Genomic DNA, 14,359 nt, shown 5'->3' on the forward strand with positions numbered 1-14,359 from the left:
GAGAACTTCTAACAGTCTTATGACACTGGAAGTAAAAAATATGGATTCCAAATCTACCAATGAGGACAGCTCCTAGCTTTCAGCTGGGACCCAGAAAATGCTATATGTTGGGAACAGGAGAGGCTGGTGATGGAGAAGCCCCAATTAAAATGAGCTGTCCTTACTCTAATCGTTTGACAGAAGGAAAATCGCCATTACAAACCTTAAATTTTATTTAGATTTTTTCATATCCAATATCTGACATTCAGTTAAAGAAAATTATCAGGAATAATAGGAAATAACATGAAATGACTAAGTGCCAAGAGAAAAAACAGAAAATACAAACTGACCCATAGAAGATCTATATTTTTGGAGTCTTCAGATGCAGAATTTTAAATATCTGTGATTAATAAGTTCAAGGAATGACATGATGTAATGGAGAATTTCAGGAGAGGACCAGGAGGCTATGTTAAAAAAATCAAAGGCAGGGATGCCTGGGTGGCTCAGTCAGTTAAGAGTCTAATTCTTGGTTCTGGCTCAGGTCATAATCTCACAGTTTTATGAGTTCAAGCCCCACATTGGGCTCTGCACTGACAGTGTAGAGTCTGTGTGGGATTCTCTCTCTCTCCCTCTCTCTCTGCACCTCCCTTGCTCACGCTGTCTCTGTCACTCTCAAAATAAATAAATAAAAACATCAAAAGTAAACTGTGAAATTGAAAATTTTAATAACTGAAATAAAGAGCTCAGTATGGAGATTTGATAGTGTTTTAGACAAGTTGAAGGGGATAGTGCCTACCTCTGGAGAATTGAAAGGAGCAGAGATGTGGAGTACAGGGGGTCTTCTGGGATTTAAGTTATATTCTCTTCTTTTATCCAGTTAAATGAATGTGCTCATTTCATAATCTTTCAAGTGGCATATGTGTGATTTATATTCTGTTATGTATGTGCATTAACTGATGAGACTCATTCATTAAGACATATGAAATACCCTCACAGAGAAACTGAAATTTTTGGAGAGATGGAGTATTTCATAAAGCTGAACTCCTTCATGCAGGGTAAAAGCCAAGAAAAAATAGATACTAATATTTTCAATGTTAGAGTCTTAAATAACTTCCTCTGATCTGACTTGTTGAATTAACTGACATATACCACTCCCTCCATTTGCTCTCCTGATGGATGCCCACAGAATGTTGAACACTCTGCTAGTAAGCTTAACTAACACGTCTTTCCTTCATTAGAGTGTGTGATTACAAGTCAGTTGTGTTTGCTATGAAACCTGAAACTAAACCTATTGTACTTGTTCCTTTAATAATTCAAGATTTGGTTAAGTATTATGTAAACTAATGACATTGGAGTGCAAAAAAAGAAAGGTTTCTGTGAAAAGTTTGAACACTTCCTCAATAAAGGTGAGTCATTAGGGAAGAAAAATAAACAGACTGAACAATGAATAAGGAAGGTCATTGAGAAATAACCTTTTAGTGTGTACCCAACATTATGTATTGTCCATTGAGAAGATGTGTGTACCCACATGAACATACAATTAAGTGCATAATAGACATAACCTAATAATTATTACTTCATAGGGTGGTTCTGAGAATCAAATTAGATGATATATCTAAATGACTTAGAAAACATAGACTAAATAATAGCTATTGTTATTAGTCATTAATACAGAATTTGAATTCAAGTCCTTGAACAGAAACAGCTGCATTTTATGAAGATTCTTTTTGTTTTTTAGTTCTACTGTGTTACAAAATAGTTTGCTGATTTAGATGATCACATGCTCTCCTCCAAATGACCGTACTCTGGCAATACTGAAATAAAGTGGGTCCCTACTAATAATGAGAAGTGTATGCAAATCATATAGATTAATAATATATTAGCTCTTTTTTTCCTGTTGGAAATGGACAATCAGAAAAATTTAAAAATTTTTTTTATAGTTGACCAGTAATATAACCACAAACTGAACCAGTAAAATCCATGGGTTTAGTTAAAAGTAACTTTATTATTAAATTCCATGGATTTGCATCTTCCCCTGTCTGACAGAAATTTAGGGTAAGTCTTACTTACCTTAAAGAAAGTCACGGGCTTCTCTAATCATATTCGGGTAACAACGACAATCCCAATTCCATGATAGAAATATGTGGTGCTTGAACTCCACCAGCAGCTTCTCTCTTTTCCCACATCAGGGTTCCTGCAGGCTGGCTGCGAACAGTAGGAAGGTGGCTGTTCCACTCTCCCCTGGCTGGCCTTCTACTCATCCCCATCTTGCTGCCTCCATTTCTGACCCCTCCCAGATCAGAGTTGTGTAGCAAAAAAGGGAGAAAGGGGGAGGAAAAGCCTTACTTAACATGAACTTTCCCTGAGCTTGGGAGGTATTTGAAGCTGTATCTCTCCCAGGACCATCTTCCCCCATCACTGGGGACATCTCTACCACAGTGTCTGTTGTGGGACATTTTATCTCTGCCAGCTGCTCACCTGTGGTTTCTTCTTTAGCCTCGGGGAGTATGGTGGTCTGTGTCCCTGCTAGGGTCACTTTGGACAGGCTCCCTCTCATGGCCCACATGCAAGGACGCACTCGTGTAACCATTTCCCCGAAAATATTTGAGAACGCAGCTAACTTCCAGTGCACTGACCTCTTGGCTCCAGTATCAGAGCAGCTGGCCAGCCCACTTCTTCCCTTTGCATTCACTGATACACCAGATCTTGAGCGACACTCAGTGTGCAGGGGACATTTGTCAAACTCCCCAGTTTTCCTTGTTTAAGGGTGGGTCATACAGCACATTAACCACAAAATCCTCAAATTTTCTGTTTCCAACCCTTCCTGGCCTCTCCAGCCTCTAGGCTGAAGGTGGGAGATCAGTTTGGGTTCAAAACACTGTATTTTCACAAATCCTTTACTCAAACCTTGCACAGCGGTTTCCTGCCTTACTTGGTGCTGTGACATCTGTTGGCTTGGATCTTCAATCTAGATGAGGTATAAATCATCCCCTTGAGTAGTTTTTTGTTTTTGTTTTTGTTTTTTTTTTTTTGTTTTGCACAACTGGAGTCACAACAAAAACCTGGCTAATTCATTGATTTGTGTTTGCATCTGTAGGTGCTTCCTAAATATTGATGGAATGCTGAATAAATGTGCTCATATGCATTTCCTATTTGTAGACACAATTTGATGAAGTGGTTATTATGGAAGATGGGAATTTTTCCATAGATCTTTTGGATTGGGTCAGGTTGTCCTGTCAGAAGGGGTCTGGGTTACCTTCCTTGAGATCAGTACCAGGGACTAAAGGCTGTTATAGCATTTTCTAAGCCTAGTCTCTAGAACAAATGGTGCTCAAATTGTGGGAAAAAAAAATCAGACCTTCCTGTTCCAGAACTAACTCTCTTTATCTTACTTTCCCCTAAATTCTGTAATTCATTCAGCAGAGCATTTTAGGCTCTGAGAAAATGGATTCAAAGCCTGACTCACCATTTTTTTTTTTTTTTTTTTTTTTTTTGTTCTGGCTCCCAGCTGCTAAATAACCCTCCAATCAGTTGGTAAAAGGGAAGTTTCACTTAATAATCAGGCTTCTTCAGACCCCTACTGGAAAGAAATCAGGCCATTGGAAGGGTTCTGAGGCATGGGATCTAGGGACACCACGTCTGGTCTGCGTGCAGCAGGTTTTGGAACTGGGAGTGGTAACTGACTGGCAGCTCCACAGTTGGGATGAGGTGAGCTGCTGGGTAAAGAGGAAGAATTACCTGCAAATGACTTTCCTGCTGGAGACGGAGGCTGGTCCCTACCCCACCACACTGAGAATGGATTCCAAGCCCCTACTGTGCCTAAAAGTCCATATCCCTGTCACCTCCGACCCCTCTTTCCAGTTAGGGCCTCTCTGACCTACCTGGTGTGACACAAACAAGACAATTCATATCTGCCTCGGCTGGACCACTCGATGGCCTCTCTACCTGGAAACCATTTTCCCAAGATGTGTGTCTGGCTCACTCTCTCACTTTTATCAGGTCTCTGCTCTAATACTGAGTCCTCGAAGAGACCTTCCCTGACCATCCGACTTAAAGTAGCTCCCGGCATCCTCATCCCATCCACTTCAATGAATCGATTCTACTTCTGCATTACGGTGCACAGATTCCTGCCTGAGATATTAACTTTTATCTGTCTATTTTCTCACTTTCTCGGGGCCCCGACTTGATCGGGGCTGGGACTTTATGGCTTTGCCCCAGCACCTTGAACACTTAGTAGGTTCTCCATAAATATTCTTAAATTAATGAGTATTATTCTGCTTGCTTTTCATTTTTGTTTGTACCCGGTGATGTATCTCATAGGCACAGAAGTCTAATAGTGTGAATTACAAGCTACATTGTGAGGAAGTCTTCAAACCAACCCGGGACCATCGGAAATGATGCTCCTAATGTCGATTGTAGTGGCTTTATTCAAAACTACACAAACAATTAAGTATTAGCTTCCGACGGCTGCCAAATTACCACAAACCCGGTGGCTTAAAACAACAAAAATTTATTTCCTCACAGTTTTGGAGACTAGAATTCCCAAATCAAGGTGTTGACAGGGCCACATTCCTCAGGGGCTCTAGGAGGATGCCTTCTTTGTTTCTTCCGGCTTCTCGTGTCTGTTGGCATTCCTTGACTCCAATGTCTGTCTCTGTCTTCACATCATCTTCTCCTCCGTGTCTGTGTCTTACTGCTATAAGGACATTTGTTTTGGGATTTAGGGCCCACCTGGATAAACCAGGGTAATCACCTCGTCTCAAAACCCTAAATTTAATGAAAACTGTAAAGAATTATTCAATTAAGGTAATATTCTGGGAATTAAGATATGGACATACCTTTTTAGGGGTTCACTATAGATAATAAAACTAAAATTTGTGTTCAGTGTTTCTGATTCATAGTTAAGCTTACTAAGTCCATGATTTCCAGTTAGATATCAATATTTCAAAAACCTGCTTTTTAAAGGAAATATTAATCTAAACCACAGGGTACAAATACAATTTGATGTTTGAGCAACTTGGGTAAACTTAAGCTGACTTTTCTTTTTTTTTTTTTTTAAGTTTATTTATTTATTCATTTTGAGAGAGAGAGAGAGAGCATAAGCAGGGGAGGGAGAGAGAGAGAGAGAGTGAGAGAATCCCAAGCAGGCTCCACACTGCCAGTACAGAGCCTGACATGGGGCCCGAACCCACTAACTGTGAGATCATGACCCACGCCAAAATCAAGAGTCAGATGTGCAACTGACTGAGCCAGGTACCCTGACTTAAGCTGACTTTTCACTACACATACTAAACATTCATCCCAATTGAGCCCTTCGTAAATGTGTGAGCAGGCAGTCTGCCTCTGCCACTGCCTTTTCTTGTTATCCTATTTCCTTTTTAGCAGCACACCTTCCCTATTCTACACTGTATGAATCTACCAGCAGCTTTTCAGAACTGTATTGCATGTTTTTAGTCTTGCCATCCATATTCATTGAGACATTTTCTGTTTTTATTTTCTTCCCTTAGTAGTGTTTATTGGTGTAGTGTGGCTATACTTTGATTTCTTTTTCTTTTTCCTTTTCTTTTTTTTCTTTCCTTTTTTTTCTTCCTTCCCTCCCTCCTTCCCTCCCTCTCTCCCTCCTTCCTCCCTTCCTTCCTCTCTCTCACTCTTTCTCTCTCTCTCTCTCTTTTTTTTTTTTTTGCAATTCAGATTTTTATTTGGTGGACATTGACATCCCTGTTACGGGTTGAATTGCGTCCCGTCAAAAAAGTGTATGAATATCACAACCCTCTGTATTAGAACATGATCTTATTTGGGAATGGGGTCTTTAGAGAGGTAATCAAGTTAAAATGAGGTTATTATATAAAATATGTTATAAAATGAGGTCTATTAGGATGAGCCCTAATCCAATAGGATTCATGTTTGTATAAAAAGAAGAAATTTGGACACAGAGACAGGCATGTGCAGAGGGAAGAAAGCCATGCGAGGATAGAGAATTGGAATAATGCCTCTATAAGCCGAGGAGTGTCTGGCTGCCATGGCTACCATAAGCAAGGATTGCTTAGCTACCATAAGCTAGGAAGAGGCAAGGAAGGGAGACAGCCCTGCCGACACCGTGATTTCACAGTGGACAATAAACTTCTGTTCTTTTAAGCTACCCAGTCGGTGACCCTTTTTTATGGCAGCCCCTAGGAAGTGAATACACGCCCTAAGCTATACTGTCTCCTTTCCTTTGGGACCCAGAAACTGTCTCATCCTGCCATTGCCCTCCTAGTCGCTATCTGTGTTTTCTTCTTAGTACCTTGGTAAGATTTAAAATAATGCGACAAAAGCCTGATCATTTGTTTGAAGCTCCAAAAAACCTTTTAGGAGAATTGTCTCCAAATTCGAGGCAAGGGAAGGCATGAGTAATAGTTTAAGATAAGGGCTTATTTACATCATCTCAAATTGGCTAGTGAATATGTTAGTTCCTATAAAGAAGCTACATAATTATTTATTTAAACATGATTTAAGAAGACAGGAATCCTTCTGTGAGAATAATTGCACATGGGGCTAAGACTGGAGTAATTGTAAATTACATAAATTTATGAATACATAAATTCACATGAATTTATGAATTTATTAATTATGAAAATGTGAATTTTCTGCTTTTCGCCATCATCCTCCTTCTTACTGGTACGCGCCCTCTCCCCCCAACAGGGCACCATCCTTGCTTCAGGTGAGGAATGCTCCATCTTAGAGCAGAAGGAGCCCTTGGTAACCCCCAGGACGTTGCAGGAAGCTGGACCCCATCCTGGGGGGTTGAAGACTGCCCATGTCTCTGGCTGTGGAAGGTGCTTCTCAGGAGGTGGTACTATTATTATGGGTTCTCCTCACCATTTTAATATTGTTTAGGTGGGAAAAGATGTCTTCACAAAATGTAGTTGGTAGTTTTATGCTATTTTTAACCCCGAGAAGGAAATTTTCCCTCTAATATAGCCATTATTATTTGGTCATCTAATATATGCATTTAAAAATTTCCAGTCTATATGGAGGTAAGGTAATAATTCAAATTCCTTAAAGGGATTATCTTTCTAGAAAATATAGGCATTTTATCAAGGGCCTTGATCCAAAGACATCAATACTGTATCTCTTACATGCTGTGGGGTTGGTAAGAGTGGGTTTTTTGGGCAAGGTTCTTGCCTAACGTGTCTCAACGCACACAGCAGAATGGCTGCCCACCCTGTCTTTGTATAAAGTTTGTCCTGAACGACTAGCAAAATGGAAGTGCAGGTCTGTGTGCCAACTCTGATGGTCAAACAGTGTGACCCACAGCTCATGTGAGGAAAAAGGGTCATACCAAGTTTCCTAGGGGAACGCATGTCAGAGTTTCTTTATTCAGGACACTGGATGATGGCCGCTTGCCCCTGAGACCAACACTCCACCACACTCCCCACAGATGACATTTCTATGACCTTCCTTAAGTAGCAACCAAGCAGTGTTGGGTCAGTATCATCATCTGATAACTAGTGCTGCAAACCACCTAACCTGAAAAGTTGTTCACTACTTTCTTGAGCAAATTAGACATAACAAAAACCAGTCTTAATAATCTGCTTTTCCTCAAGGGCCAGCATTCACAATAAAGAACAATAAAAGCTTTGTTCCAATTTCTCCCTCTTTTATTTAATTACCATATTGCAATACTATTTTCCATTGTAAATTTAAATATTTTAGATTAAATTATTTCAATTAAGTATAGAGAAAGGTATTCATAGCTCCAAAGTATTGAATTAGTATTAGAATTGGACTTTTGGTTTATAATCTCCTAATAATATAAAAGAAAGAAATACATACATATATCTATATATCACATAAATCCTTTACTTCAACATAAAGATGCAAAATGTGTCATTTTCTTTCATTCCTTAAATATAGTATTTTCCAAATCTTTTTGCTGTAATGATGGGAAATTCAACCTCACTCATTATTAGATTCCTTTTCCCCTAGTCCCACTAGAGTTACTCAAAGATCTAAAGATTCTTATTCAGGCCAGGTTTTACATGAAGAGCCCTCTGGTCTTTGATCTTCATGGTCACTGCTGGATGTAGTGGTACCACCTAGAAGGCAAATAGATGGTTCTGCTGTTCTTCTTCTTCTTTTTTTTTTTTTTTAACATTTTTATTTACTATTTTTGAGAGACAGAAAGAGACAGAGCATGAACAGAGGAGGGGTAGAAAGAGAGGGAGACAGAATCTGAAGCAGGCTCCAGGCTCTGAGCTGTCAGCACAGAGCCTGATGCGGGGCTCGAACTCACCTGAGATCATGACCTGAGCTGAAGTCGGATGCTCAACCGACTGAACCACCCAGGTGCCATGATGGTTCTGCTATTCTTAACAAAGGGGCAAAGAGGTCTTTGCCAAGTATTGAGGTTCCCTTCCCAGGATCTAGCCACTCTAGGTGCACTAGACAGGTATTCCTTTCCTGGGAGTCCTGCCATGTCTCTAGAATGCTGAGGTAGCTGTTCTCATTCTGTCTTTCCACTGCCCAATGCCACTGCTCAGGTGGGGCCCATCCCTGTTCCTCCTTCAGGCCCACCTGCTTTACAGGTTAGAGAAAGCATGTTGAGTGGAGGCCACTCTGCATCTCTACTCCCAACCTCATAGACCTCCATTCCTCACCCACCACCTCCATCAGACATATTTTCAAAATCTTTTAATTCTACAGTAGGAGTTAAGAGTGCCACAGATCTCGTAGACTTAAATCCTTATTTGTTATCAAGGTTGGGGTTGTTGAGAAAGGGCTAATCCTCCTCATTCCTTCTGATTGTTTCATAGGCAAACAGATAAAATAGAAAGCAAGCAAAGTAGCAAACAGACAATAAAGCATCACAAAATTAATATCTCAATAAACCGCCCTTCAACATATGTGTCATTGTGATTGATCACTGATTTTCTTAATCTTATAAGGTGCTTTTCACACTCTGAGCAGTTAAATGTCACACTTATAAAATTGTGTCATTGAGTCTTTGAAAAAGGCTAATAGAAGAGACTGTTTGGATAGCATTTTGTGTGACTCAAAAGATAAATATCATTCTGATTTTTTAAACGGGGCTATTACAGGAAGGTTTTCACCTTAGTGTGATATGCCTACTTAACTCCAAAACATTTAAAAATCATTTTTGGGGTGAGAGTCTAGGTCTGTGGGCATAATTGTGGTTGCTCTCAGAGCTGCTTCCTATGGAAGGGGACACATCCAGTTCATGCTTTGTTCTCGAATCATTAGCATGGTTCCAAAGATTTAAGCATCTATAAACATCTATTATTTCTCTTCCTCCAACGAGGATAAAGATATGAATGTTGGATAATACCTTTAAGAGTTGAGTAGCTATTTTTTTTATGTCTTTTTTCTTTGAATACCAACTTCCTTTAGTTTTCTTGGAAAAAATTTAAAACACTGCAGAGCTGGTGATGATAAATACAGCCCTTGGCCAGCTTTGCCTGTGTTGGAGGTGCTGATGGAGTTTCCTTTTTTTAGTTATTTCAGGGAATTGAACTCATTTAAATTTCACCATTTATAAAAAAAAAACACCCCCTAAACAGTGCTGTTCCATATTATCTGAATAATTCACGAATGGGCAGATGGAGTGCACATATAGCTACAAACTAAGTGTCCCTTCATATAAGCGTCCTTCTGTGAAATATTCCCTATTCAGCTCCATCATGGTTAAAGCTGTACATGGGAGGAATCAACACAATCAACTTCTCCGCTAAAATACCACATTTACACAGATTTATTAAAATCGTTCTCAGCAAAGCAATGTGTCTCTGAAATCTTACAGAACAAGGACAGAGTAATTAGAATCCAGGCATTGTATTACAAAATGAGTATCCTGTCAAAGAATTATGCTCCTGGTTCTGAGTTTCTTTATTTCTTAGAAAAGTTTTAAGATAACAATTACTGTTTTACCCAGTCAAAAGCATGAACAGAAAAGTAGAAATCAAGCTAACCATCATGTTTTCCTGAGACTCAGTCCAGGTCTCTTGCAGAACAGCAGTGGGGGGTGAAGGAGTTGGGGTGGGGGTGCTGCGTGACTCAAGCATAGGGCTCAGGTACCAGAGCCTGCATCTAATTTTTAGTGACCTTGTGAAAATTACTTCAAGTGTCTGTGCCTCTGCTTGTTTTTAAGGTGAAGGGAAGAAGATCAGCCTCCTACCAAAAGAGTATGGGGGTGAATAGCAAATGAGTACAATTGAAAATGTATTGTAAATAACTGTGTGAAGAGCCATGTGAAGTACCCACTGATAATCCTAGTTAGTGTAGGATGACTGGAAGGTGAGTTGATGACAGTCCACTGTATTTCTCAATCTACAGTTCAGCCAGGCTGTGGCTTGGAAGTGTTTTGAAGGCTTTGTCATGGGCTAAGATCGTGAATAACTCATCTTAGTCCCAAAGCAATGAGCCATTAACACTTGCATATTCAGGCATTTCAATAAGGATTTGGAAGAAATACTACTTCTAGTTTAGCCTAAGATCCTAGAGGCCTCATGCCACCACCCAGACCCAGTGTAGAGGAACCACATTCTTGAGTAGAGTCATTTCCCATGGGGAGATATTCACCACCTCCTAGTGAGTAGTCAGGCAGCAATTCTTCCTGATCTGGAGTTAAACTCTGATTCCTTATAGCATCTATTTGTTGGCGCTAGTCCTATTATCTGAAGTGACAAAATCAGTCTATTCCTTCTTTCATGTGACAGACTTCCAAAGTATTGAAGTCCGAACTCCCATTTTTCTTGTGTTTCTGTCTTTCGCTAAAGTATTTCTTTACATGACGTGGTATATGGAGATTCTCATTGTCAGAGTCATCTTCTTGCAGTCAAGTCTAACTTGTTATTACTTCTCTTAAAATGTAGACTCCAAAATGGATCACTACCTAAAAAATTTTTTAACGTTTATCCAGTTTGGAGAGACAGAGAGAGACAGAGTGTGAGTGGGGAAGGGGCAGAGAGAGAGGGAGACACACAGTCTGAAGCAGGCTCCAGGCTCTAAGCTGTCAGCTCAGAGTCTGATGCGGGGCTGGAACCCAGGAACCTTGAGATCATGACCTGAACTGAAGTTGGCCGCTCAATTGACTGAACCACCCAGGTGCCCCAAAATGGATCACTACCTTAAGGGGTGGGCCCAATAGTTCAAAGCACAGTGAGGGCTTTTTTTATTTAAATTTTAATAAAACAGAAATTTATTAGGTGTTTACTATGTGTTTGGCACTATGGATATAATGATGAACAAAACAGACGTAATTCTTATCCTTATGAAGGTTATGTTTGGGAATGGTAGAGGTGCATGGAGAAGACTCCCCTCAAAAGAAAGTTACAAAAAGCCAAAAAACTAATTCGAAGTCTTGAGATGTATTGTGGTGGATATGACTGATTGGCACTCAGTATCCATTTTCACCTTCTAGTTTCTCTTTTTTTTTCTGCATAGTCTGGAAGGTAACACTACTCTTCCCAGACTACCTTGTAGGTAGGATTCTGGATGGAGTTAGGTTCTACCAATAAACACAACTCAGATAGGTTTTTATTCGTGGGTTTCATTAAAGCAATGACAAACCATTGAAGGATTTTAAGCAGTGTTCTAACATTTATATCTTTAACAGGTTTAGATATCTGCTAAGGCCAATCTCCCTTCATTTCTTTTTCTTTTTTGAAAAAGCTTCTTAAGCTCATTTTTGGTCAATTATTACTCTAGATGAATTTTAGAATAATTTTATCCACCCTACTGTGGATGATTGTATTGGGTTAAGCTTAAAAATTAATTTCAGAAGAAATGACTTACTTTTTCTATCCTTGGCATATTCTTTCTCTCCACTTAAACAAATTACATAGCTCTCAATAAAATGAATAGTAAACTATGCATATGAAGTATTCCTACAATTGGGAGTTACTGGGATACTGTGAGAATTTATTATAGTGGAACTTAGGCCATACTTATGATTATGGCAAGTCTTTCCAAAAGTGACATCTCAGTTGAGTTTTAGAGAATGAATAGGAATTCACTGGGCAGAGAGAGAGGTGAAGGAAGAGACTTCCAGACAACTTGATCAAATTATAGAAAGGTCCAGAGGCAAAAGATAGTATAAGAAGGTGCTTCAAGGCACTAAAAATGTTTAAAATGGTTAGCACATAAAATCCAAAAGGAGAAGGGGACAAAAATGGAATGATACAGGTAAGCAATGGTCAAAGTATGAATAGCTTTGTAAGCTACCTGTGGGAGTTTAGAAGTACATTTGGAGTTTAGATGGCAGAACCAACCTGATGTGATAATGGAAGGGTAAGGATGGTGATGAAAAGGGAGGTGTTAAGGAGGACACCCAGGTTTCTGGCTTTGGAAATGGGAGAATGGCAGTGCCTTTCACAGAAACAAGGAGAACAAGAGATGAATCATATATGAGGGAGAAAAGATCATTACAAACTTTTGTACCTGTTGAATTTGAATTCCCAAGTGGAGCTTTCTAGCAGATATTTGAATCACAACTGAAGACCAAAACCACAGAAGAGTCATGTAGATGGAGAGAATGATTTTTGAATCATGATCATTGAAGGCATGGAAGTGCACCATATCAGCCAAGAATAGTGTGAGAATCGAGAAGAACAAGAAAAACCACCATGTAACTTAGACCCTTTGCTATGAAGTCTAAGGATGACCTCAGTGAAATGAGAATTCTCATTACACTGGTGATTCATACAGGACTCATATAAACCTTCTGGTCTGTTTCACACAAACTCTAGAGAGGCTACCTGGCTGCAAGTGGCCGATACCCAACTCCAACTAATTTAAGAAGAAAAAAAAAAAAAAAAAAAGGAACACGGGATCAAAGTAGGAGATCCAAAGTAGAGTTCAGACATAAGTACATCCTGGAGGCTCAAAAGCTTATTCCTGATTTGCAAATTTCCACAGGGAATCTCCTTCTACATGGTAGATGAGATGAACCCCAGCCACCCAGCTCACAACCTCAAAGCTTAGTAATATCAGTGGAAAGAAAATTGCTGTCTTCAAGTGTACATATATTAATCTTAGAAAAGACACCAACTGGCCCTGCCTGGGTCTATGCCCAAGCATAGTTCAACTACAGTGGCCAGGATGATAGAGCAGTATCATTGGGCATCCTGGATCAGGAGCTTTAAGAAAAAGTAAAATTCTTGAAATTCAATCCAAACCTCTGAATCAGAATATCCTGGGAAGAATTGCAAGAGACAGTATTTTTTTTTACAAGCTGCTAGAATGATTCTTATTGAGGGGGTTCACAGATTGTGTTTTAAGAAACACTGCAAGCTCCAAAACTGTCTGGGACAGGATGCTGCCTGAAAAGCCCTCAGATATACACCCTATCAGTCTTGGCGAGGTTGGAAAACATTCAGGTTCTGGAGCAGACTTGAATGGACTTGGGGTCAAATCGGGTCCAAATCACTTTCTTACATGTATGAGCAGGCAATCACTTACTCCCCTGACATTTAGTTCCCTCATCTCAGCACACAGGGAAGACTCAGCTAGAATGGTTGTGCACGGTTAAATAAAACATTTGTGAGGTCCTATTGCCCACTAGCTTTCACCATGGCTCAGACCCCTCAACCCTCTGGCTAAAGTCTAGGCTTTCCATTTTTCAGTAGATGGGTCCTGTTTCCTGTATCACCTGCTATTTGTTGCCTGAGACACTTCTCACTGTTCCCCCTTCCTTATTTTCCAGTCCCTAATGCTGCATTTCTGGGATTAAACCCTGCTTTCCTACCTAGACCCTTACTGTGTCTCTGCCCCACCTTTACTTGTCTTTCCTCCACATGACCCAACCTCCACACTCAGCCTGACCTGAGAACCTCTTTCATCTCCATGCTCTATACTTTTGAACCCAAGCTCCAGGCATGGAATATGTTTTCATGTGCAATTTAGTATAAGTAGCATTGTCTTAAGGTGAAAACTAATTTGGGCTTTTATAGAGTATGTGACTGCAGGGGAATTGCAATGATCAGATCTCTTCTTCAGGAGAAAACATTTCATATACAGGACTTGAGAATAGATAGACTCATGGGACTCCACCTTACAGAGCCACACTTGGATAAAAATAGACAAAAAAAATACAAATGCCATGTTACATTGTCCATATATTTGGTCCTTCATCATTTTTTAATATTCTTTATTTAATATTCTTTATTTCCAGCCGCCATCTTGGGAGAAAGAGAAAAGCAGAGAGAGCACAGAAAATTGACCTGTAATTTAAAAAGAAAATGACTCCTGATGGGGTTGACACAGCCTACATTAGAAATGGGACAGTGAATTAAATGGTGTCAGCACTCTGTGACCTCAAGCCACGAGAAAGTGTTTCGTGAATGGGCGGGCTATCAGAATGCCACCCAAAATGCACTGGAAA

Source organism: Panthera uncia (assembly GCF_023721935.1).
Source record: "Panthera uncia isolate 11264 chromosome B2 unlocalized genomic scaffold, Puncia_PCG_1.0 HiC_scaffold_24, whole genome shotgun sequence".
NCBI lineage: Eukaryota > Metazoa > Chordata > Mammalia > Carnivora > Felidae > Panthera > Panthera uncia.